General features: G+C 38.8%; 1 non-coding gene across 1 annotated transcript; it reads right to left on the bottom strand.

The window, feature by feature from the left end:
• Nucleotides 1-21,606: 21,606 nt before the first annotated feature.
• Nucleotides 21,607-21,732, bottom strand: LOC138804460 (small nucleolar RNA SNORA18). Its single transcript, XR_011365269.1, has one exon. It is a non-coding gene; the product is annotated as a small nucleolar RNA SNORA18 (small nucleolar RNA).
• Between the last annotated feature and the right edge of the window lie 1,694 nt (nt 21,733-23,426).

Below are 23,426 nucleotides of genomic sequence, written 5' to 3'. Positions count from 1 at the left end.
TTTCATTGCTCCATAGCATTCTACTATAAGATGGCCACAATTTATTTACCTATCTATAGATAATGTCATTTCCTTTTGATTTTTTTTAGTCTTTTCTATCATGAATAAAGCTTCAATAAATACTGCTTTACATGTTCCTGGTTATCACAGACCAGGTTATTTAGTGAAGGACAATGATATTAAGACAAAGCATCTCATTATTTTGTTTTGTCTGAGACTCGAACTCGAACTTGTACTCTGCTTTTGCTCAATGGCTGGAACCCTACCACCTGAACCACGCCTCTAGCCCCAAGAATTTCATTTCTAATGATAATTTTTAAAATCATTTTTACAAAAAAACCCTCTACTTTAAAAACTGCACCTTTTAGACAATAAAACTTTGAAACATTAATTTCTTTTGTTCTAGTAGAAATGAGGTAAATAGTTGCTTTGGGGGATAATCCACAACATTTACCTAAAGAACTCTTTCATAATGATTTTCAGTCTGGTTTTCCTGGCGATGGATTCAGATCTTGCTAGACTTTTGTAGTATTGACCTCAGTTACATGGAAGAGGCTGGCAAGTTTGCCTTCTTCTGCTCCGGTAGCACGAAGTAGATGTAAGACAAATGAATGCATGGAAAACTCTATGGAAGTTTGCCTCATGTAGCCATTACTAAGGCCTTTTCTCCTCTGGGTAAATAATACACAGAGAAGCATGTGATAAACCCAGTTTGTTTGCAAACAGAGAGACACTGTACAAGGAAACACAGTTTCAAATAATAGTCTCACGTAGAAACTTTTATCTGCTTCCTATAACAGAATCTCTAGATTTTGTTCGCAAACTGTGAATTTGGGGAGGATGTGAATAACATGAAACTTACTAGTAATAGTAATAGTTGAATCATCTTATAAAGTAAGAAGCTTCCATTTTCTTACATGTAAAATTAAGGCATTAGTCGGTTTCAAGTAAAGACCCTTCTAGTCCTTGGGTGCAGGGGTTACATATTTGTCTCGGGTAACTTAATTTTTTTTTTTTAATTTTAGAGAATCTCTTTTTTTTCCCCAAATGAAACTCTTTTTGTCTTTGCTCACACAAATCCATACAATCTTGAAAAGAAAAAATACAAGTTAAATGAATCTGAACATTAGCAAGTAGCCCTCACTGCTCCAACACTCCCCCTCCCCCCCCAGTTGTAAAGTTGTAAAGTTTTCAACATAGTGTCTTGTACATCTCATCATTACAATGGGTCAACCTTTATTCTTTTTTGGGGGGGAAGGGGGGGTCCAGTCGTGGGACCTGAACTCTGGGTCTGGGCACTGTCCCTCAGCTCTTCACTACTGCTCTACCACTTGAGCCACAGCGCCACTTCTGGCTTTTTTTTCTTTTTGCTTATGTGGTGCTGAGGAATCGAACCCAGGGCCTCAGGCATGCAAGGCAAGTGCTCTACCACTGAGCCACCTTCCCAGCCCAAACCTTTATTTTTGTTTCAGCATTTTGTTATTTCCCTTCCCCTCCCCAAATTAGAAAAATGTATATACAAGATGTAGGGCACCAGAATCAAACACAGTGACAACAGGGGTTCTACCATCAGGGGAAGAACATACAAAAGAAACAAAAAAAATCACATATTACATTAAAAACAACAGCAACAATGAGCAGAACAAGCCTTGGAAACAAGAAAAATGGCAAGTCCGGGTGTCTCAACTCCTGCTCATGATCATCAGGCAACACAGCAGCAGTTAAGGAATAATCCAGAGGAGAGCTCCCAAAATGTTTCAGGCTTGGAAAATACAAAAGAGTCATGAGCTCACATAGACTTTGTGGAGTGAGATGAGATGGTGAATCACTCCTAAATTAATTTGTGTATTTGGAATTGAACTCGGCCTCATGCTTATACGGCAGATGCTCTATCCCTTGAGCCATACCTCCAGCCCCCTTTTCACACTAGTCTCCCTTTTAGTCCAGGAGACTGTAGTTTAGTTCTCCTGTTGGTATTTCCCTGAGTATCTGAGGATGAGAGGCACACGCCACTGTGCCCAGCCAATCTGCTCTTGTAACTAGGTTAATAGTTATGCGTCACTATGTCCAGCCCTGGGTTGAAATGAAATCTCACTTTTATGCTTGTGTTGTCTAGAACCACAACATACTGATCCCTGCCTCCCCCAAAATACAAAAGGATTTTTAAAAGAAGAATTTATAATTGAGACTGTTAAAATTGCTCTTTCTCTCTTTTCTTTCCTTTCTTTCTTACTCTTTCTTTCTTACTCTTTCTTTCTTCCTTCCTTCCTTCCTTCCTTCCTTCCTTCCTTTCTTTCTTTCTTTCTTTCTTTCTTTCTTTCTTCCTCTCTCTCTCTCTTTCTTTCTTTTTTTTTTGTTTTTGGTCAGTCATGGGGCTTGAACTCTGGGCCTGGGTGCTGGTCCTTGAGCTCTTTAGCTCAAGGCGAGTGCTCTACCATTTGAGCCACAGCACCACTTCCAGTTTTCTGGTAGTTAATTGGAGAGTCTCACAGACTTTCCTGCCTGGGCAGGCTTTTAACCACAATCCTCAGATCTCAGGCTCCTGAATAGCATACAAATAGTATACAAAGAAATTCAATCAATTACAGAACATAAAATGCTACCAGGTTAAAGCCCCAACAAAAAATGCTATTAAACCTGGAACTTCAAGTACATGATTAAAAAAAAAAAAAAGTGAACATTATGCTAGGCTCCGGTGGCTCATGCCTATAATCTTAGCTACTCAGGAGGCTGAGATCTGAGGATCACAATTCGAAGCCAGACTGGACAGAAAAATCTGTGAGACTCTTATCTCCAATAAACTACTCAGAAAAAATCCACAAGTGGTGCTCTGGCTCAAGTAGTAGAGTGCTAGCCTTGAGCACAAAGAAGCTCGGGGACAGAACTCAGGGCCTGAGTTCAAGCTGTAAGACCAAATAAAAGAACATTATTACATGGGCTTGAGATCAGCAAGTTTCCTAGAAACTTAGGAAAATAGTCATGTATTACTTAATGATGGGACTACAGGTTCTAAGAAATGTGTTACTAAGCAATTGCATCATTGAGCAAATGTTATGGAATATACTCATACCACTCTAGTGTTACATCCTCATACACATCAGGCCATATAGGTAGCAGATTGCTCCAAGCCTATACACCTGTGCTGCATGTGATAGCACTGAGCACTGTACTGTGAGCAATTGCATCACAAGTACTCGTGTATCTAAATTTATCTACATCCAGAAAAGGCACCGAAAAAATATGACATCGAGGATTAAAGATACACAAACATGGGGCATTCAAGACAGAGATTGCTTTGAGTGAGCCACTGAGTGAACAGGGAAAAATTGGTATACATCCACTATGACACATGTATATTAAGATGCTCTTTCTTCCATAATAAATTAACCTTAGCTTACTACAACATTATACAGCATACATTTTTAACTTCCTAAAATGTTTCTGACTCATTTTGTAATCACTACTTAAACACATTGCACAGCTATACAAAAATACTTTCTTTTATAAGATTTTTATTTATAAGCTCTCCTTTATTTTCTAAATGTTTTTGTTTACATTCAAATACTCACACTAGTGTGGGCCTGCACACGTTTGGGATCAGCAGGAACACAATCTTCAGCTTTGCATCTTGTCCCAATAGAAGGCCCTATGGACAATAATGATGGAACCATCTTCTCCCATGACAAGGTCTTCTTCCGGAACCCTCCTGGAGGGGAGCAAAGGACCCACCTGACCAGATTAAACAGTTAATATTTTTTTAATAAGTAGGAGTGGGCTCTAAAAATTAAAAAAAGTATAATATGGTAAATATATGATTTAGGAGTATCATATGTATGTATCATACCTAATTATGTGTAACACACTTTTATATTGATGGCTACTGCAGATTTGTTTCACCAATGTTACCATAAACACAGAGGATGGCTATGAGATCCCTAAGCAAAAGAAAATGTTTCAGCTTCACCAGCACAACTATGTTTATTGCAGCATTATTTACTATAGCTAAGATATGGAACCAACCCAGATGCCCCTCAGTAGATGAATGGATCAAGAAAATGTGGTATATATACACAATGGAATTCTATGCCTCCATCAGAAAGAATGACATTGCCCCATTTGTTAGGAAATGGAAAGACTTGGAAAAAATTATATTAAGTGAAGTAAGCCAAGCTCAAAGAAACATAGGTCCCATGGTTTCCCTCATTTGCAATAGTTAGAATATGTATGAGTCAAGCAGAAAAGGTCAGGTAAGGTGATGTTAGGAAAATGAACCCTAAGATACGTATTCAAATGTTTTTTGTCTTTCGTGCATTTGTTTCTAACGCATTTATATGATTATTTCTTTGTTGCTTTGTATGTCCCTCTCCCACAGTATAACCTCTGCTTTCACTGTATTTGATGTCAGTATAATTTGTGGAGGGAAGGGGAAAAACAAGTCGTTTAAATAAGGATACAGGTGGACCTGTTGTCATGTTGAAAACGAACTTTACAATTTGGTGGGGGGGGGGGCGAGGATTGGGGGGGGAGGTTTGGAAGGGATGGGAAGGGAAAACAAAGGAGGAGGCTACAATGCTTGATAAGAAATGTACTCATTATCTTGCCCATGTAATTGTAACCCCTCTGTACAGTTTTTTCACAATAAAAAAAAAAAAGAAAATGTTTCAGCTTCAATACCTTTTTGCTTTCAAGGCTAGCATTCTACCACTTTGAGCCACAAATCCACTTCTGCTTCATTACTTAAAAAAAAAAATAGTATTGAGGATTGAATTCGGAGCCTCAACCCTTGCTAAGTATTCTACCACTTGTTCCACACAGTCCTTTTTGTTTTTCTTTTTGTGTTCTGAGATCCTTCTATCTCGGCTTCCTGAGTAGCGGGGATTACTAGTGTGTACCACTAGACTTGGCCAGCTTCATTACATTGTCATGAGGCCACAGTTGTGTGTGTGATCCACCACAGATGAAGGTCATTATGAGGCACATGGCTGTGTCCACATGAAGTCCATTTAAGGAGAAACAGACTCCAGGAGTTGCTTTACATGGGGTCCTAGTGTCATTTTGCCATGGTCGATGGACACTTAAATCACTGTGGGAAGAATGTTGCACTTCCAGGCAGGAAAATGACCACATGAGTTCATTTGGCCTTGTGACAATCTCACAAGGCTCTACTTCTCCTTTATTTGTTTGGGTTCCTTATTTAAGTGCCATAGTTGCTTTCCAGTTAACCTTTAATATGATATACTTGTATACTCTTTAGCCTTTCCGCAGTGTTCAGGAAATATTTCTCCATCTTTCTGATTATGATGGTTTCATAAGACATTAAAAATTATCCTCAGTCTGTCTGTTTGTCCATCCATCTATCCATCTATCTCTTTGTCTGTCTGTCTGTCTGTCTATCTATCTGGTAATATTAGGGTTTGAACCCAAGTTCTTATGCTAGGCAGATGGTCTTTCACTTGAACCTGGCAATCTCCCTGCCCCGCCAACTCTTTTTGCTTCAGTTATTCTTTGAATATGTTTCAAAATTTATGTCTGGGCCGGTCTGGACCACAATTTTATTATTTATACTTCCTACATAGCTGGGGTGACAGGCATGCTCTACCATGCCCACATTTTATTGGTTGTGATGGAATCTCCTGTGCTTGTGTTTGTTTGGTTTTAGCTCAGTCTGGCCTCCAACCATAACCCACTCGGTCTCTACCTTCCAAGTAGCTAGGATTGTAGGTATGAAACACTATCTAGCCAAATAGAGCACTTATTAAAAACATAAAATTTGCCGGGTGCTGGTAGCTCACATCTGCAATAATAGCTATTCAGGAAGCTGAGATCTGAGGATGAAGGTTCAAAGCCAGCCTGTGCAGACAAATCTGAGAGACTCTTGTTTCCAATTAGTCACCAAAAAGCTGGAAATGGAGTTGTGATTGAAGTGTGAGAGTGCTAGTCTTGAATGAAAAGTCATAAGAACAGTGTTCAGGACCCAAGTTCAGTCCTCAGGACTGATAGAAAACAAACAAAAAACAAAACAAAAAACCCCCACAGAATTCTCTGTCCTACTGTAGACTTACTGCAATAAAATCTAAATTTCTGTAAATCTCCATCATGATTCTCCTGTCTGTATCTAGAACACATTACTCTAATACAAATGAAATAATTTTTGCTATGAAATCTAATTTTTCTCATATGAATATGACCACCACAGCTGTCCCTCAGTTCAATCTGTATCTCTGTCTTGATTATCCTCCCAGATTCTCTGCTAAGCTTTCTACCTTTAGTGCTAATCACTGTTCTGTTACTTAATGCCAAGGTTCCATGTTAGTAAGAATTAAAAGAACCCCTGTTCTGATGCTATCTATAAATACGAGAATAATATTTAGCTACTAAAATTACTAAAGTTACATTATCCCAAAATCATTTATTAATATGGAGAAACTGCTATTAATACACTAATAAATGCACAAATCAAATTATATATAAAAACAGTAAGCAGCGTATAATTCTGCACACTGGATGACTGTGTGTATGTTGATATAGTAGTATTCTGAGCATTTTAGGTTTTTTATTTATACCATTCTCCACTTAGCCAACCATAATACCTTTTAGTTATAAGAAAAATTAACCCTTTACTGTGTTAACTCTAGCAAGTAAGTCTTTAAGTAGCAATCTGGTAAAATTCCTACCCGAACTTGAAATCTGGAATTTTCAAAGACTTAATAAATATCCAGGGATTTGGGCTCCAGAGAGGAGGTGCTTTGGCTGTCTGAGTATTGGAACCGAAGAGAACAGAAAGTACCTTCACCACCAGCTGCTTCTGTGAATTTCTAAATAGGGCCTTGGATGGCCGGGAGATAACTAGAAGGACCTGCATATCATCATTCTGCATTCTCATGGGGCTGGGGTTGGGAGGACGAGGACTTAACAAGGAGGGTAAAAATGCCACACTAAATAGAAATTCTGAGGTGTGAACGTCGTCATTCTACCAAGTATTGAGCCTCATACCTGGACCTTGTGCAGATTTTGACTTTGCTTACTATTACCCTGCTTTGCCTAGTTCACAACTGTGGGAACTGATTACGGTTGAGCAGATGAAGGAGTCAAGGAATTCCTGGAAACAGAGAAAACCCCACCATATCATTATATTAGATCACTGCACTTAAGCAACTGGATTTGTTAATTCACTGATTTGCTCAGATTATTTTCAACCAAGTAACTGTAGGATGTTGTCCATGTCACAGATATAAGGAAAATATTCTCCTGACTGCCCTGTCTAGGGTCACACTTGCTTAACCACAGTCTTCTTTCTGGTCCTTCTTTCTCCCATGCAAACGGAACCTGTCCTCTTCTGAGACTTGCTAGAATAACAGTAGACCCAATTATTCAAAATCTCCAAAGCACGGAACTTTGGGAGCCTATTAATAATAGTTTTATAGCTTTCCCAGAAAAAAACGAAAAATAAAATTCTTCCTACGAGCGACAGAGACACTTTAGAAGATTAGATTGTTCTTTCTCATGGCTCTTTTTTTTTCTGAAATATATCCATCCTTAGAATCTTAGGATAATGAGGAATCAAACCAGCTTGGTACTGTTTAGTCAAGGACAGGCTGAAATGTGCTTCATGAATGGGGCGGAGAGAGTAAGGGCCTCGAGGTCCCTTCTGACCAGGCTTCCGGGTGGCCTGTGTTGTCATGGTGCCTCTGCCTAATCAGAGTGGGAGGAATGAATACATGGAGGACCTGGATTCAGGACTTTACTTAAGACTGGGTTAAGTTCTGTTAATGAGACCAATAGAAAGCTATCTAGAACTTAATAATGGTAATAGTAATAATAACAATTATTATATATCATTATTTAAAGAAGCAAGTTTTGTGAGGGAAAAGGAAAGGAGAAGATGTGGGCTGAATATTATATAAAAGTACATTATATATGTTTATGTATATGAATTACATGTGTATGCATGTAATATGCATATGCATATGTGTACATAAACATGTGCGTGTAAACATATATGTAATCCATACATATGTACACACAGAAAATACAATAATAAAATAAAATAAATAAATAAAAGGAGGGAGGAGAAGGGAAAGTAATTATGAAACAACATAGAAGTGTGACTTGATCAAAATCCTTTATATACATGATGTACATAGCACAATGAAACAATTGACTTATGAGAATAAAATATGGAAAAGCAAACCAAACAGAGCACATGAGTAATTTGTAACACGGAGCCGGGGCTGACCACTGCTTGTCGGAGTCCAGAGCCTTCTGTATGCTGTATCACCTTTAATCCCTCTATCAGGAGAGAATTTCTGTGGACTTTGACATCTTTGAGGCAGAACACAAGTAATCTTAAAAAGAGAAATGCATCTTAGACCCTCCGCTGGTTAAGGGCAGGAAGAAGGGCTGACACTGTCCAGATAAGTTTTGCTGTGTTGGTCTGAAGAACATCATAAGATCCCCGATGATTTATGCTCATTATCTAAGGCTGTTCATGTTCTTTCTGTTGAATTTAAAAGAAACATCTGGGTTCTTATGTTGGAACGACCATCTGCCATCAAATTCTTGAGGAAATTACTTGGGGCCTGAAGTACAGCATATGCTTAATATTTGTATCTATCACACTTTTTCCATTTGGTAAACTTTGAAGAAGAAAAAAAAAGTGCAAAGAAAGAAAACGGAAAAGCAAGGAAAAGCAAAAGTAGAAATTTTAGAATGCAAACGAAGTGTTTCCTGGTGTTTCAGACTAATAAGAGTAAGAGGGAGAGATGCCAAGCTGTCCAAATAGACACAACCACAATCTTATTAATTCTCATGTAGTTGAAATTAGGCAATTTGGAAAAGAGACACATAGCTCAAATTTTATATGTAGTGGTCTAAATAATACCCCCTCCCCCAATATATCTATGTTTGACACCCTCCCCCCCCCAGGAACTAGTGAATATATTACCTTATATAGAAAAAGAGACTTTGCACATGTGAAAGATTGGAGGTTATCCTGCATTACTGAAATGGAATCAATAGAGACAAAGGCCTTTATTAGAGGGAAACAGTGGTGATGTAATTGGTCAGAAAGAGAGATTGATGACAAACAGTGACACACTTTAAAGAGGAAGGAAGGGGCCACAAGCCAGAGAATGCAGGTGGTCTCTAGAAGCTGTAGGCATGAGTAAATATCCCCACCCTTGAACCTCTAGGAGCAGTGCAGCCTCACACACAATGCAAATGTGCCCTATAAGATTCATTTTAGACTTCCTAGCTCTAAGATAATAGGCTTGTGTTGTATTGAGCTGTTTAGTTTGGCAATATTTGCTATAACAGTAATAGGGAAGTCCTACGGATACACGACAGAAAAATCACAAACTCCCTTAGTCATCTTAGTAATTCCTCCTATCCAGGTGCTGGTGGCTCACATCTGTAATCCCAGCTACTTAGGAGGCTGAGATCTGAGAACTGAAGTTCTAAACCAGCCTAGGCGGAAAAGTCCCATGAGACTTTTATCTCCAATTAACCACTGAAAAACCAGAAGTGGTGCTGTGGCTCAAGGTGGTCAAGCACTACTCTTGAGCAAAAGAGCTCAGGGACAGAGCCCAGGCTGTGAGTTCAAGCCCCATGACCATCAAAAACTTTTCCTTCTAATAGCTAGTCCATCTCCCAAAGTCATTACTTTGCTCATGTCAAGCATTTCTCCTTCCAATTCTGCTCCTACTTGAATGAATGCAGAGCCTCTAGATCATTGCTTCCATTCCCTCCAGCCTACCTGGGATGTATTCCACACCCACTGCCAGATGTACCTGCGACAGAAATGTGTGGCACACATACTGCCCAAAGATAAAATGTCCCAACATCACAAGAGCATCCAAGCTGCAACCAAGACACTCTGACCCTCCAATATTTTGCATCTTCATATTCATGTGACACAACATGGCCCTCTACTACTTGTCATTTGGTCTACAGAGAAGCAATTATCAATTATCTCAATTCATCACACCTTGCACACCACCAACCAACTAAAATCCCACATTTCCAGATAGCCATCCTTGGTCAATTGGCTCTCTGCCCTGTTCAGTTAAAATTTGTTCAGTAAAATTTCCACCTGTTAAAATGGTGTCCATCTTTCAAGGCCTTTCCCCCTTCAGTATGTTGCATTCTCCCTAACACTTTTCCCATATCTGAGCAGGAAAGTCTTCACTGGCCAGCGATTCCCTTGTGAATTTGTGAAAGTAGTTATCACATTCTGTCTTATCACACCTGCTGCAGGGCAAAGCGATTTATTTTATATAAACAACTAAAGACAGGGAAAGTGTCTCATCCTCCTTAATCTGCTCTCCAGAGCTGCACATATCCAATGCTAAACTGTTGATCATTAATTCAGTGGTTGAATTTTCTGAGCTTTGGGGAGATGATTATCTGTTTAGTACTTTTTCTTTTCTAACTGCCCTTGATTTAAATACCCAGGAAAAGGAAGCAGAAGCTTTTCTCTTGTGAGTGGACAAGAGCATCTAGAAGTCCTGAGGGGAAATCCATGCATGACTCCATAAACCCTAAAAGGCAAAAGGAACTTCAGAAGGCTGGGTCTTGGAGGATGGAATATGGAATATGGGACCTTGAAAGGTCCTGGCAATCTTTGTGCACTGTATCATTAACATTTAAACAGGCAGGGCTCCATTTCAGGGTTCCATTTCAACATATGGAGTATTCCACCAATCATACCCAAGTGTGGTCTACCTCATGAACCATATCTCCAGTTCAATTTTTGCTGGTTTATTGGACATAGTGTCTTAAGAACTTTTCTGCCCATTTTGGCTTTGAATCTCTATTCCCCAGGTCTCAGCCTCCTAAGTGTCTAGAATTACAGGCATGAGCCACAGGAGCCTGCCCAGGTTGTCCTTTTTCTTTTTTCTTTTTAATTGTGAAAATATTGTACAGAGGGGTTACAATTACATGGGCAAGATAATGAGTACATTTCTTATCAAGCATTGTAGCCTCCTCCTTTGTTTCCCCTTCCCATCCCTTCCCATCCTCCTCCCCCCCCCATCTTACCCCACCCACAAAGTTGTAAAGTTCGTTTTCAACATAACAACCTGTACATCTCATTGTTGCAATGGGTCCACCTGTATCCCTATTTAAACAATTTATTTTTCCCCTTCCCCTCTACACATTTTACCAACATCAAATACAGTGAAAGCAGGGGTTATACCGGGGGGAGGGACATACAAAGCAACAAAGAAATCATCTTATAACTGTGTTAGAAAATAAAAAAACATTTGAATACATATCTTAGGGTTCATTTCCCTAACATCAACTTATCTGACCTTTTCTGCTTGACTCAGACATATACTAGTTATTGCAAATAAGGGAAACCATGGGACCTAAGTTTCTTTGGCCCTGGCTTACTTCACTTAATATAAATTTTTCCAAGTCTTTCCATTTCCTAACAAATGAGGCAATGTCATTCTTTCTGATGGAGGCATAGAATTCCATTGTGTATATATGCCACATTTTCTTGATCCATTCATCTACTGAGAGGCATCTGGGTTGGTTCCATATCTTAGCTATGGTAAATAAGGCTGCAATAAACATAGTCATGCTGGTAGCTTTAGTATGGTCTTGTTTGTGATCATTTGGGTAAATGCCCAAAAGTGGGATTGCTGTGTCATAGGGGAGCTGTATGTGGAGTCTTTTGAGGAACCTCCATACTGCTTTCCAAAGTGGTTGAACAAGTTTACACTCCCACCAATAATGCAGTAAGGTTCCCTTCTGTTCACATCCCTTTCAGCATCTGTTGTTATTAGAGTTCTTGATTATAGCCATCCTAACTGGGGTGAGGTGGAATCTCAATGTTGTTTTGATTTGCATTTCTTTTATGGCTAGGGAGGTTGAGCATTTCTTCATGTGTCTATTGGCCATCCTTCTTTCCTCTTCAGAGAAGTTTCTCTTTAAGTCTTTAGCCCATTTATTTATTGGGCAGTTGTTTCTTTGAGGATTTGTTGTTGGGGGATTTAATTTTTTGAGTTCCAGGTATATTTTACATATGAGACCCTTGTCTGTTGTATGGCTAGTGGAGATCTTCTCCCAATACGTGGGCTTTCTACTAATCTTGCTAGCTATGTCCTTTGCCATGCAGAAACTCTGCAACTTCATGTAATCCCATTTGTCCAACCTTTCTTTGATTTGTTGTGTTTCTGGGTCTCTATTAGGCCTGTGCCAAGGAGTCCTAGGCAGGTTGTCCTTTTTCTTTTAATTTGTCTCTCAAATAGGGTCTCTCACTTTTGCCTACCCTGCATTTGACAGGAAGTCCTGCAGGGTTTATAAGGAGCATATCAATATTGAAGCTAAGTGAGGAAAATTCTCAAACTTTAACTAAATAAATAACTAAGTAAATATTAAATAAGAAACTAAATAACTGGGGCTAGGAAGGTGGCTCAGTGTAGAGTGTTCACCTTGTATGCATGAGGCCCTGGGTTTGATTCCTCAGCACCATATATGCAGAAATTGCCAGAAGTGGCACTGTGGTTTAGGTGGTAGAGCGCTAACCTTGAGCTGAAAAACTGAGGGACAGCACCCAGGCCCAGAGTTCAAGCCCCATGACCGGCAAAAACAAAACAAAACAAAACAAAAAACAAAAAACCCTAAACTAAATAAATAAATAGGATGGAAAGTCTATACAATGATGATTGTCACACTATGTACAATATATGCAGTCCTAATAAGGACTTTTAAACTACAGGCTGAGTATCTTTTATCAGAAATGCTTGGGACTAAAAGGATTGTAGATTTCTGATTTTTCTGATTTGGAATATTTGCATATACATAATGAGATACGTTTGGGCTGGGACCTGTCTAAACACAAAATTCATTTATATTACATGTGTATTTCACACACAAGGCCTGCAGGTGATTTTATACCGTGTTTCAGTGCACTTGTGTTTTAACAGTGACTTGTCACATGAAGTCAGGTGTGGAATTTTCCACTTCTGACATCATATCATGCTCAGGGTTCAGATGCTAGGGCAGTTAAAATTTTGGATTTTCAAGTTAGGTATAGATCCTTGCAATGTGATTTACATTGATTATTCTCAGTTGGCTACAAATGACAATCACCTGGGGAACTTTCTCTTAGTATGGTACCCATACTATGGCTTGAACTCAGGATCTCATGCTTTTATTTGGTTTCTTCATTCAAAGTTGGCTCTCTACCATACCTCCACTTCTGGAAACAAGAGTCTCATGGACTTTTCTGTCTTGGCTGGCTTTGAACCTCCATTGTTAGATCTCTCAGTCTGCTGAGGAGCTAGGATTGCAGGTGTGAGCCACCAGTGCCTAGCTCATCTCCAGGGAATTTGTAAGCGAACCAAAGCCCAGTCCTCATCCCAGACTAGTTGAACAATAAACACAGAAAGGAGCAAGTATTAGAACGGGGTCAATTCCAGTGCTACCAATGTAAAGTCAAGTGTGTGGGCCACAATTAAGTTGATCTAGAACATATAAAATAGAGAAGGCTCCCCAACTTCATTTTATAAAGCCAACAAAAAATTAATAACAAAACACAATAATTACCACAAAGAGATAGAATGATAAATTAATAAAATGTAAAATATCCAGATACATATCAAAAATAGCTAACAAGTGTTGTTTTTTTCCCTCCCTGTTAATTAATAGGCAAGCATTCTACCACTTGAACTATATCCTAATCCTTTTGCTTCTAGTTTGTTTTTGAGCTGAAATCTTACTTTTTCCTAAGCTGACCTCTAACACCAGTGTTTCTCTGGAGTAGCTGGGATTATAGTCATGAGGCACCATGTCCAGCTCACAACAGTTCACAAAATGTGTTTACTTTCATCCATTAAGAAGCAGTTTTTGGTGAACTTCTGTTAGGGGATTTGCCCTGTGCCAGACTATGATAAAAGATGACACCTTTGTAGAACCCTGGTCTTAAAAGTGAAGTTCCAGACAACACTGAGCAAGATATTTTAGACAGAGGTCTCTGTGAGAAAAGGGTAGGACAAGTCAATGCCTGGGAGAATAAGAAGGAATGTAAAATGTATTATAGCCCAATTATAAAAGAAAAAGAAGAAAGAAAGAAAGAATCACAAATTCATGAGTAATACTGGTGAATGGAGGCAGATTGCCAAAGAGGAACAAGTAGTATGCTATAGAACTTTTGTTAAGATTCTGATGGTTTTTAAGATTAAAAGTTCATCAGTGATAAGCAGGATTCGAAGAAGGAAAGAAATGGAGGCCAAATGATATCTTGTCGCTTCCCCTGGAGTCTCAAGGAAAATGAGTCAGGCATGGTGAAACCAGAATCTTTTATGCAGATGTGGACAGGTCATTGGAACTGACAACATGACTCTGAAAGGCCCAGGCACCAAGGAGAAAGTTTCTTAGGTGGGAAAATGACATATAGAGCCGGCAGGTGCACGGAATACTGAAAAGTAATTGAGCATGGGTTTAATGTTTTCTTTCTAAGAAATGCCTCACTCATTGGCATTCAGGCTTTGGTGAATGAGGGGAAGGCCTGAAAGGAACTACAACAAGCAGAAAGCTATGTGCCCCCTCATCTGGCTGTACCCACGGCATCGTGGTCAGTCTCTGCACACTGCTGCGCAGAATCTATTGAAAACAGATGCCTTTGTGGTTTGTAAGGTGTCTGTCATTCACTGGCTTCATGCTTCGGATCTGAGATGAGGCTGGAACCATCTATTGAGTCCAGAATAGAAAAGATCTTAAGATAGCTCAACCTGCATCATCATCACCATCATCATCAAAACAAAAAGAGGATAGAGAAAAGTTAATTACAAATAGTATAAAGGCCATTCAAGTCCAAACCAGTCAAAGCATAATTGGGTTATTGTTTTGAAATTCTGACCTTCAACCATTGTAAAAAAGCCAAACTGGAGGAAATCAGTCAGACCGGAGACTGTGATTAAAGGGGCTGAGATGTTTAGATTAGAAAGGAAAGATTTAGGGTTATGAAATGTGCCTTCAAATATATGGAGTTACTACAGTATTCTAAGAGTGAAAAAATAATAGAAAGAACATAGGGTGTTTTATTGAAATGAGATGTGTTGTGATAGACTTCAGAAAATCCCAGAAACCTATACTGTGGTTCTATTTAAAAAAAAAAAATCACAGGGGCTGGATTTGGAGTGTTCTGGGCTCATTCCTCTGATATAAAAGCCAATGAAGAGATTATAGCTCAAGTGCCAGGAGCCATTACCAGCAGCGCTTCCTGAAGTGATAGTTCTAACCAGGGCAGATGGAGGGCAAGCCAAAGGGTTGGTTCACAAACAGGAAAGCTGAACAAATGCCATCATGATGAGTAAAGCAGTGCTCCAAAAAATAAGATGGCAAGGTGGTAATGGGAGGAGTCACTAGGAAAGCCCTCCCCCCACCCCCTCTCCCCTAAAAAAAAAAATCAGGATGCTGTGTCCAGAGAAATTGGATGAGAAGAGAAGAGGAAGAATCAAGTTGGTGGTTAAGCTGGCAGCCGGGGTGGGTAATACAAGTTGAATCTTAAGATGATCTGTAACAGATCATCAGAGTAAACATGATTACAGTAAATCAGTAAATCAGTTATTATTCTCCCCGATCAACCAAGACAGAATCAAGTATTTAAAATAAGCAGGACATGCTAAGTCAAGGTCAGATCTTGGAAGCCTTGAAACACAGTTATTTGAACCAGGATATACCTTAGGAACATTTTGCATTGTGAAGAGGAAATGGGTATGATAAGAGAAGAAACAGAGCCAGCAGGTAAGGAAGTTATGATGGCTTTCATGGGCGGCTTAGAAGTTGCGGGAAGTAGTCGCCCAGAATGGGGAGAATAAGGGTTTGTGTCTAATTGAATCATGGAGCTGACTATGTATAGAGTCAACATGGTCAATAAAATGATATACCATCATTAGTACTCTTATCCAGGCATGAGAGCAGGTTGACAACAACCATCCCCATGGAACACTGAGTCTGAAATGTCAAGGTCTCAAAACTTAAGGCTTTTATGGGCATGATAGAAGAAAGGTAAATTTAAAATTTGAGCTAAATCTGAGCTTGGGAAGGGGTTATCTGCTATAGAGGTATTGAGTAAAAAAGAAAGAGAGAAGGGAAGGGCAAATGAAGAGAAGAGAAAATGTGTTCACAGAGAAGCAAAAGAAAGAGCCTGTTTCAAGGGCAGAATGTTCCAGAATGTCACAGGCTGCAAAGTAGTAATGTAAAAACTGAAAAGTGGCCAAATAATTTGAATCAAGGCATATGGCATGCAGATTTATGTCTTAGTGCCAAGATAATAGGAAATGATATGAACTTTTAAACACAGCATGGTAAATAAAATCTTACAATCATTTACCTTAGTCCTATCTCTATTTCAAATGAGTATCTATTTATATATCATGCAACACAGCAAGTAAGATTCATTTTTCCCATACATAGCTCCTGCTGCTACAGCAACATTTGGGGGAAAACTTTCCTTTCTCTATTGAGTTCTATGAAATTTGTTAAAATGTGTTAAAATTTGATAGTGTGTGTGTGTGTGTGTGTGTGTGTGTGTGTGTGTGTGTGTGTGTGTGTGCACGTGCATGTATGTGTGTGGGGCAGTGGTATTGGGGCTTGAACTCAGTCTCTTACACTGTTCTTGTTCCAGGCTGACACTCTACCACTTGAGCCATACCTTCATCTCTAGCTTTTTGCTGGTTAATTGAACACAAGAGTCTCATGGACTTCCTTGTCCCTGACTGTGATCCTTAGATCTCAGCCTCCTGAGTAGCTAGGATTACAGGACTGAGCCATTGGTGCCTGACCTTGATAGAACTTTTAAAACTATGTATTTTTATTTTTGGCCTTTCTGTTATTGATCTAGTCCATTAATCTATGTATACTCTCATAATTATTATTATTTACTATTTTTATTATGTGGTTTTACCACAAGTTAAGTTTTAGAGTCAGTGTAATAAGAACTATCATATTATCCTTTTTAAATATAATATTCTAGGCCATTCTAGGCACTTACACATACATTTTAACTTCCACATATCCATTTCTACCAAATGTTATTCAAAGCCATCTTACTATTAAAAGCAGATCTATATATCAAAGTTGGGAGGACTAATATTTTAATAATAGTCTTCCAATTCATGTGTTCATAGGCAATACTCAGAAAATAAAATCTAGTACATGTAACAAGTTTATTTCTCCTTTGAGTTCTGTCCATTTCTCTTCATATTATTTTGAAATGTTGTTGTTAGAAGCATTTCCATTAAGGTCATTTTATTCTATTAATGAATAACTTTCTTATCATTGGAAAATAACTTTATCTATGCTGCTATTCCTAATTCTGAAAACTTTTTTGTTATTACTAGTATATTACACTCATTCTGTACTGCACATTTCCCCCTTTCAGTTTTCAACCTATCTGTGTTTATATTTAAGTTTCATCTTATTTCCATAGTGGTATATACTTGGAATTTGCTTTTTCAAAAAAGACCAGTCTGCAGTCTCTGCTTTGAACTTATTAGTCCATTTGCAATTGATGTTCATTGTGACTTAAATCCTTCACCTTATTGTTGGTTTTCTATTTGCTTTGGTTTGTGTAGTTTTTTTCTTTTTCTTTCATCTCTTGAATATTTTTAAGAATTTCCTTTTATTTCTGTTTATATGCTTAACTGCCTCATTATACTATTGAATTTTATAGTTTCTCTAGAGATTCTACTATGTCTTTAATTTCTTAGTCTGTGTAGATTTAATATTATACTTTCACATGTAATGTAAGAAATGTACTACAATAAAATTTCACTGCATCCCTTCCCTTTCCTTTTACTATTGTGGTCATGCATTTTACTTCTGCACATGTTTTGATCCCAAAACACATTTTAAAATTATTTTTATTTTAGCCAATTCACACTTAGTGAAATGAAGGAAAGACAGATCTTGCTATTTTCCCACATCCTTAAATTCTCTTTTCCTCCTTTCCTTTCAATCCTGATTTTCATTTGTGTCATTTCCTTTCAGGCTGGAAAACTTCCTTTGACCTTTCTTGCATTCACTGCTATTGGCAATAAAGCCACTCTGGCTTTGATTACCTGAAAGTGTGTTTGATTTTCTTTTTCTTGCATTTGTCTTTGAATTTTTCTTTGAAGTAAAAACAAAACTTGATTTTTTCTTTGTAATTGATGACATTATTTAACCATGTTATAGGTGCAAGTTCAGTGGTGTCAGCAACATTTATGAGACCCTGGCATTGTCAACACTATTCCTAAAGTCTTATCACTCCCCCAAAACTCTGTTACCAACCAGGAAGCAACCACTTCCCATTCTTCCCGCCCCCAGGCCCTGCTAACCTCTAATCTACTTCCATTTCTCCACCAAGATCTCCTAAAATTGGAACCATGTGATTTGTCCATTTTGTCTGGCTTACTTTACTTCTTATGATTTCAGAGTCCATTTATGATGCAGATCTGTTAAGCTTCCTTTCCTTTATATGACTGCACCATAGGCCACATCTGTTTATCCAATCATCAGCTGATAGATGCTGGGTGATTTTCCTTCTTTCAGCCATTTTGAATAATAGTAATATTAATATGATGTGTAAATATCTGCTAACTCCACATTTTTCTTTTCCTCATTTACTTTTTGTGCTGGTCCTGTGGCTTGCACTGGGAGAATGGGTGTTCTCCCTGAGCTTTTGTGCTCAAGGCTAGAACTTGACCACCTGAGCCACAGATCCACTTTCAGCTTTTTGTAGAGCCTCATAGACTTTCCTGCATGGGCTGGCTTTGAACCATGATCCTCAGATCTCAGCCTCTTAAGTAATTAGGATTACAGGTGTGAGCCACCAGCACCTTGCCTTTGTTTGTTTGTTTGTTTTTAATATGTCCCTAAGAGTGGAATTGCTTCATCACATGATGACTCTATAATAAAAGTTTTTGGAGGAAAGGTTAACCTAGTTCCCAATACAGATGCACTATTGTTGTTCCATATCCTTGCCCACATTTGTTGTTTTCCTTAATTTTATATAATTTTTTTTTGAGTCCGGTCGTGGGGCCTGAACTCTGGGCCTGACACCTCTTCAGCTCAAGGCTAGCGCTCTACCACTTGAGCCACAGCGCCACTTCCGGCTTTTTTCCTTTTGCTTATGTGGTGCTGAGGAATCGAACCCAGGGCCTCAAGCATGCAAGGCAAACGCGCTACTACTGAGCCACCTTCCCAGCCCCAGTTTTATGTAGTTTAAAAAAAATTATGATCACTGGAAGTGGCACTGTGGCTCAAGTTGTAGAGCGCGATAGCCTTGAGCTGAAAAGCTGAGGACAGTGCCCAGACCCAGAGTTCAAGCCTCAGGACCAAAAAAAAAAAAATTATAATCACCTTAGTAGATGTGAAGTACTACCTGTGGTTTGTGTGTTCCTAATGAAGATGATGTTGACTACTGTCTCATGAGCTAACTGGTTATTTATATGTCTTCTTGAGGAAAATGTCTCTTCACATCCTTATCTCATTTTATTTTTTTTAATTGTCAAGGAGATGTACAGAGGGGTTTTAGTTACATAAGTAAGGTAATGAGTCCATTTCTTTCTTTTTCTTTTTCTTTTTTTTTTTTTGGGTCCGGTGGTGGGGCCTGAACTCTGGGCCTGGGCGCTGTCCCTCAGCTCTTCAGCTCAAGGCTAACGCTCTACCACTTGAGCCACAGTGCCACTTCTGGCTTTTTTCTTATTACTTATGTGGTGCTGAGGAATCGAACCCAGGGCCTCATGCATGCAAGGCAAGCACTCTACCACTGAGCCACCTTCCCAGCTCCAGTTATTTGTCTTTTTATTTTGAGTTTAGGAGGACTAGTAGGATGATGGGTAGACAGATAATACATAGGTAGGTAGATAGATATTCTGGTTATTGAATTCTGCCAGATATACAATATAAAAATACAATTTCTCATCCCATAGATTCTCTCTTCATTTTCTTGATAATCTTCTTTGATAAACAAAGGTTTTCGATGGTTATGAAATAATATTTACCTATTTTTTTTCTTTCCTTGCTGTGTCTTCTGGTGTTATAGTTAAGAATCCACTGCCACATTTCCATCAGGAAGATTTGTTCCTGTGTTTTTCCTAAGAATTTCATAGTTTTCATTCTTATGTGTAAACCACTGATCCATTTTGAGCTCATTCTTGCTTGTGGTGTGAGGCAGGGGTCTAACTTAACTGTATTGCAAATTCCATCATTTCAGCACTATCTGCTACCGAGATTATTATTTCTCTGTTGAGGGCACTTGCCATTCTTGTCAAAAATCTATTGGCCATAGGTCTATGTGTGCATTTCTGGACTCCCAGATTTTTAGTCTGCTTTTACACCAGTACCACTGTTCTAATTACTGTAGCTTTGAAGTTGGAGGTGGGAGGGAAGGGATGGTAGGGGAAAAACAAAGGAGGAGGTAACAATGCCTGATAGGAAATGTACTCATTACCTTGCTCATGTAACTGTAACCCCCCTGTATAGTATTTTTATAATAAAAAACCACATTCAAAAATTTCAAAATCATTTCAACTATTTTGCAATCATGGCTATTTCATATGAATTTGAAGATCAGAGTTTTCTTTTTCTGCAAAACCACATGCTGGTGAGGATACTGTTTAATTTTTTGTTTTCATTTCTAATATTCAAGATAATTTCTTAAATATATATTCTAAGTTAAAAAGTGCTTTTTTTCCTCTATGCTTTTAGGATACTTTCATCATCTTCTAGCCACCAGTATCTTGTTTATAACTTTCATACAGTTCCTCTATGTTTAATAGGCTTTTGATTCGTATGGCTCCTTTTGTTTCTGTCTAGTCGTGGTTTTCTTTGCTGTTATTTGATTTGAGCTTTGAGAGATTCTTAGCTCGTTGGATTACTCTGAGAAAACTCAGGAGAGTTGTCAGCTAATAATTCTTTGTAAGTTTTGTCTGCCCTATACCTTTTGTGAAGTTCTTCCGAATCCCCATGAGGCATCTACTTCAACAACAAGCCATGTATTGTTTTTTTCTCCCCTTATTTAGTGGTATTTGGGTTTGAACTCAGGACCTTATGCTTATTCTACCACTGAGACATGTTCTTAGGACTGCTCTTTAGTTATTTTGCTTTAGCTGTTTTCAAATAGTGACTCTCATGTATTCCTAGGCCAGCCTGGGTCACAATCCTCCTATCTATGCCTACCATTGTTTTCTGTAGGAATGTTGATGTGAAGCACAACTTCCATGAACTTGTTACTTGGCCTTTTGCCCTGCAAATGACAGGATATTGGAAACATTTTGCTTTCTCAGTTCACACTGTACTTCTTGTTTGCAGAAATGCTGAATTCATGATGAAACCTGTCCACTAAGCATTCGTAGGTTAATTGCAAACTCGGTGGATTTACCAGACATCTAGATTTTATTAAATAAGATTCATCCAGCCTTCGTAATGGGAAAGGTTTACAGGGAATCTGTAATCAACTTTTCTAAATCTGTATCTTTATACATATTCCCTTCTTAGAAAATATATTGTATTTCTTTTGCATACTTTTGAATTTCAAAACTTCTTTTTTTTCCTTTTTTTTCTTTTTTTCTTTCTTTTTCTTTTTCTTTTCTTTTTCTTTTTTTCTTTTTCTTGTGTCTTGTAGTTACTTCCCGCAGACAGAGAATAGTCCTGTGAGTAAAGCACACCACAAATTTACTCTGGGAGGCGTTTCCAATGATGTGTTGCCACAGATGCTCCATCGGGATAGACCTCACCTGAATTTCAAAACTTCTTGAACACATGAGTTAACTTTTAACTCACATGGCAATGTGAATTAACATTTCTAACAAGGTTAGCATTCCATTTTTTAGCATAGTATGAAACTATTCTAAATATGAATAACTAATTCATTCTGACTTTTAAAGATAATAGTATTTTTTCTGAGAGAATTATAAAATAGGTATGGGGGCACTTTTCTTTTCAATGTAGGTAACTAGAGTCACTGCAAGATTTCCCAATGGGCTGACAGGTTCAACTTTTGTGTTTTATTCCACACATGAACAAAAGTTCAAATCACATTAGCATTGAAAAACAAAGATGATGCTAAATGAAATGAACCCCAAGATATGGGCACAAAAGATCTGTCTTTATTGTGATTGTTTTAAATTTATGTTAGGTTTTTTTTTTTTTTTTTTGGGTCCGGTCGTGGGCCTGAACTCTGGGCCTGGGCACTGTCCCTCAGCTCTTCAGCTCAAGGCTAGTGCTCTACCACTTGAGCCACAGCGCCACTTCCAGCTTTTGTTTTCTGCTTATGTGGTGCTGAGGAATCGAACCCAGGGCTTCATGCATGCAAGGCAAGCGCTCTACCCCTGAGCCACCTTCCCAGCCCATTATGTTAGGTTTTTAAAAAGAGGTAGCCGAGTAAGAACAGCAGCACACACGTGGTACTCAGGTAAGGGGTAGGTTTATTCAGTAGACCTGCTGGGACCAGGCAAGGTTGAGGGGTAGGTTTATTCAGTAGACCTGCTGGGACCAGGCAAGGTTGGCACTCCATGTGGCTGGGAAAGGCCTGGGAATGAGAGAAAGCTGGGAAAGAGAGGAAAGAGAGAGGAAAGAGCTAGAAAAGAGCAGAGAGAGCAGAGAGAGAGAGCAGAGAGAGGAAAGAGCTAGAAAAGAGCAGAGAGAGGGCGTCTGGGCCTGGGCTAGGCCTTATCTAGGGTATGGGCAGAGAAAGGTGTGGCCACATCAAATTCAGATGTGACCTCAGTGGATGCAGATGTGACCTCTTCCAGGTGTCCCAGTTGCCCAGGTAACGCAGGTACTGGGTGGAGACATTGCTGTGAGGAGGGTGGAGTCTGCTCCCATCCAGGAGCGGACCTTACATATACCATGTGATTTTATTTTGTTGTTGTTGTTTCCTTTGTATTTTCTTTCCTCTATGGCATATCCCCTGTTGTCACTGTGCTTGATTTTGGGGCCCTGCATTTTGTATATACATTTGTCTAATCTGAGGAGTGGAAGGAGAATAACAAAATGCTGAAAAGGGCACAGGATGACCCATTGCAACAAGGATATCCACAGGACAGTATATTGAACATAAACTTTACAACTTCAGGTGGAGGGGGGAATTGTGGTGGGGGGGAATGAGTGTGGGAGGTGGGGGAAGGAAGGGATAGTGGGACAGTAACAAGGGAAGGGGTAACAGTGATCAACAAGTAATGTACTCATTGCCTTACTCGTGTAACTGTAACCCCTTTGCACAAAATAAAAATACAATAAAATAAAAAATTATACCTCAATAAAATTGATATATATCTTTAAAAAAGGAAAGAAAACACACTAGCTTTAGAGTCAGCAAGCCCTTAGATCATATAGTAATTTTTCTCTTTTCCTTGTCATAGATCGTTTGTCTATATGTAATGTATTAACTAAACTCTTAGTTTTAAAATACAATTGCTTATTTTTCTGAT

This window comes from Dipodomys merriami, unplaced genomic scaffold (genome assembly GCF_024711535.1).
Source record: "Dipodomys merriami isolate MVZ:Mamm:240054 unplaced genomic scaffold, mDipMer1.0.p SCAF_365, whole genome shotgun sequence".
Classification (NCBI taxonomy): Eukaryota; Metazoa; Chordata; class Mammalia; order Rodentia; family Heteromyidae; genus Dipodomys; species Dipodomys merriami.
This window is presented reverse-complemented; position numbering and strand designations above follow the sequence as displayed.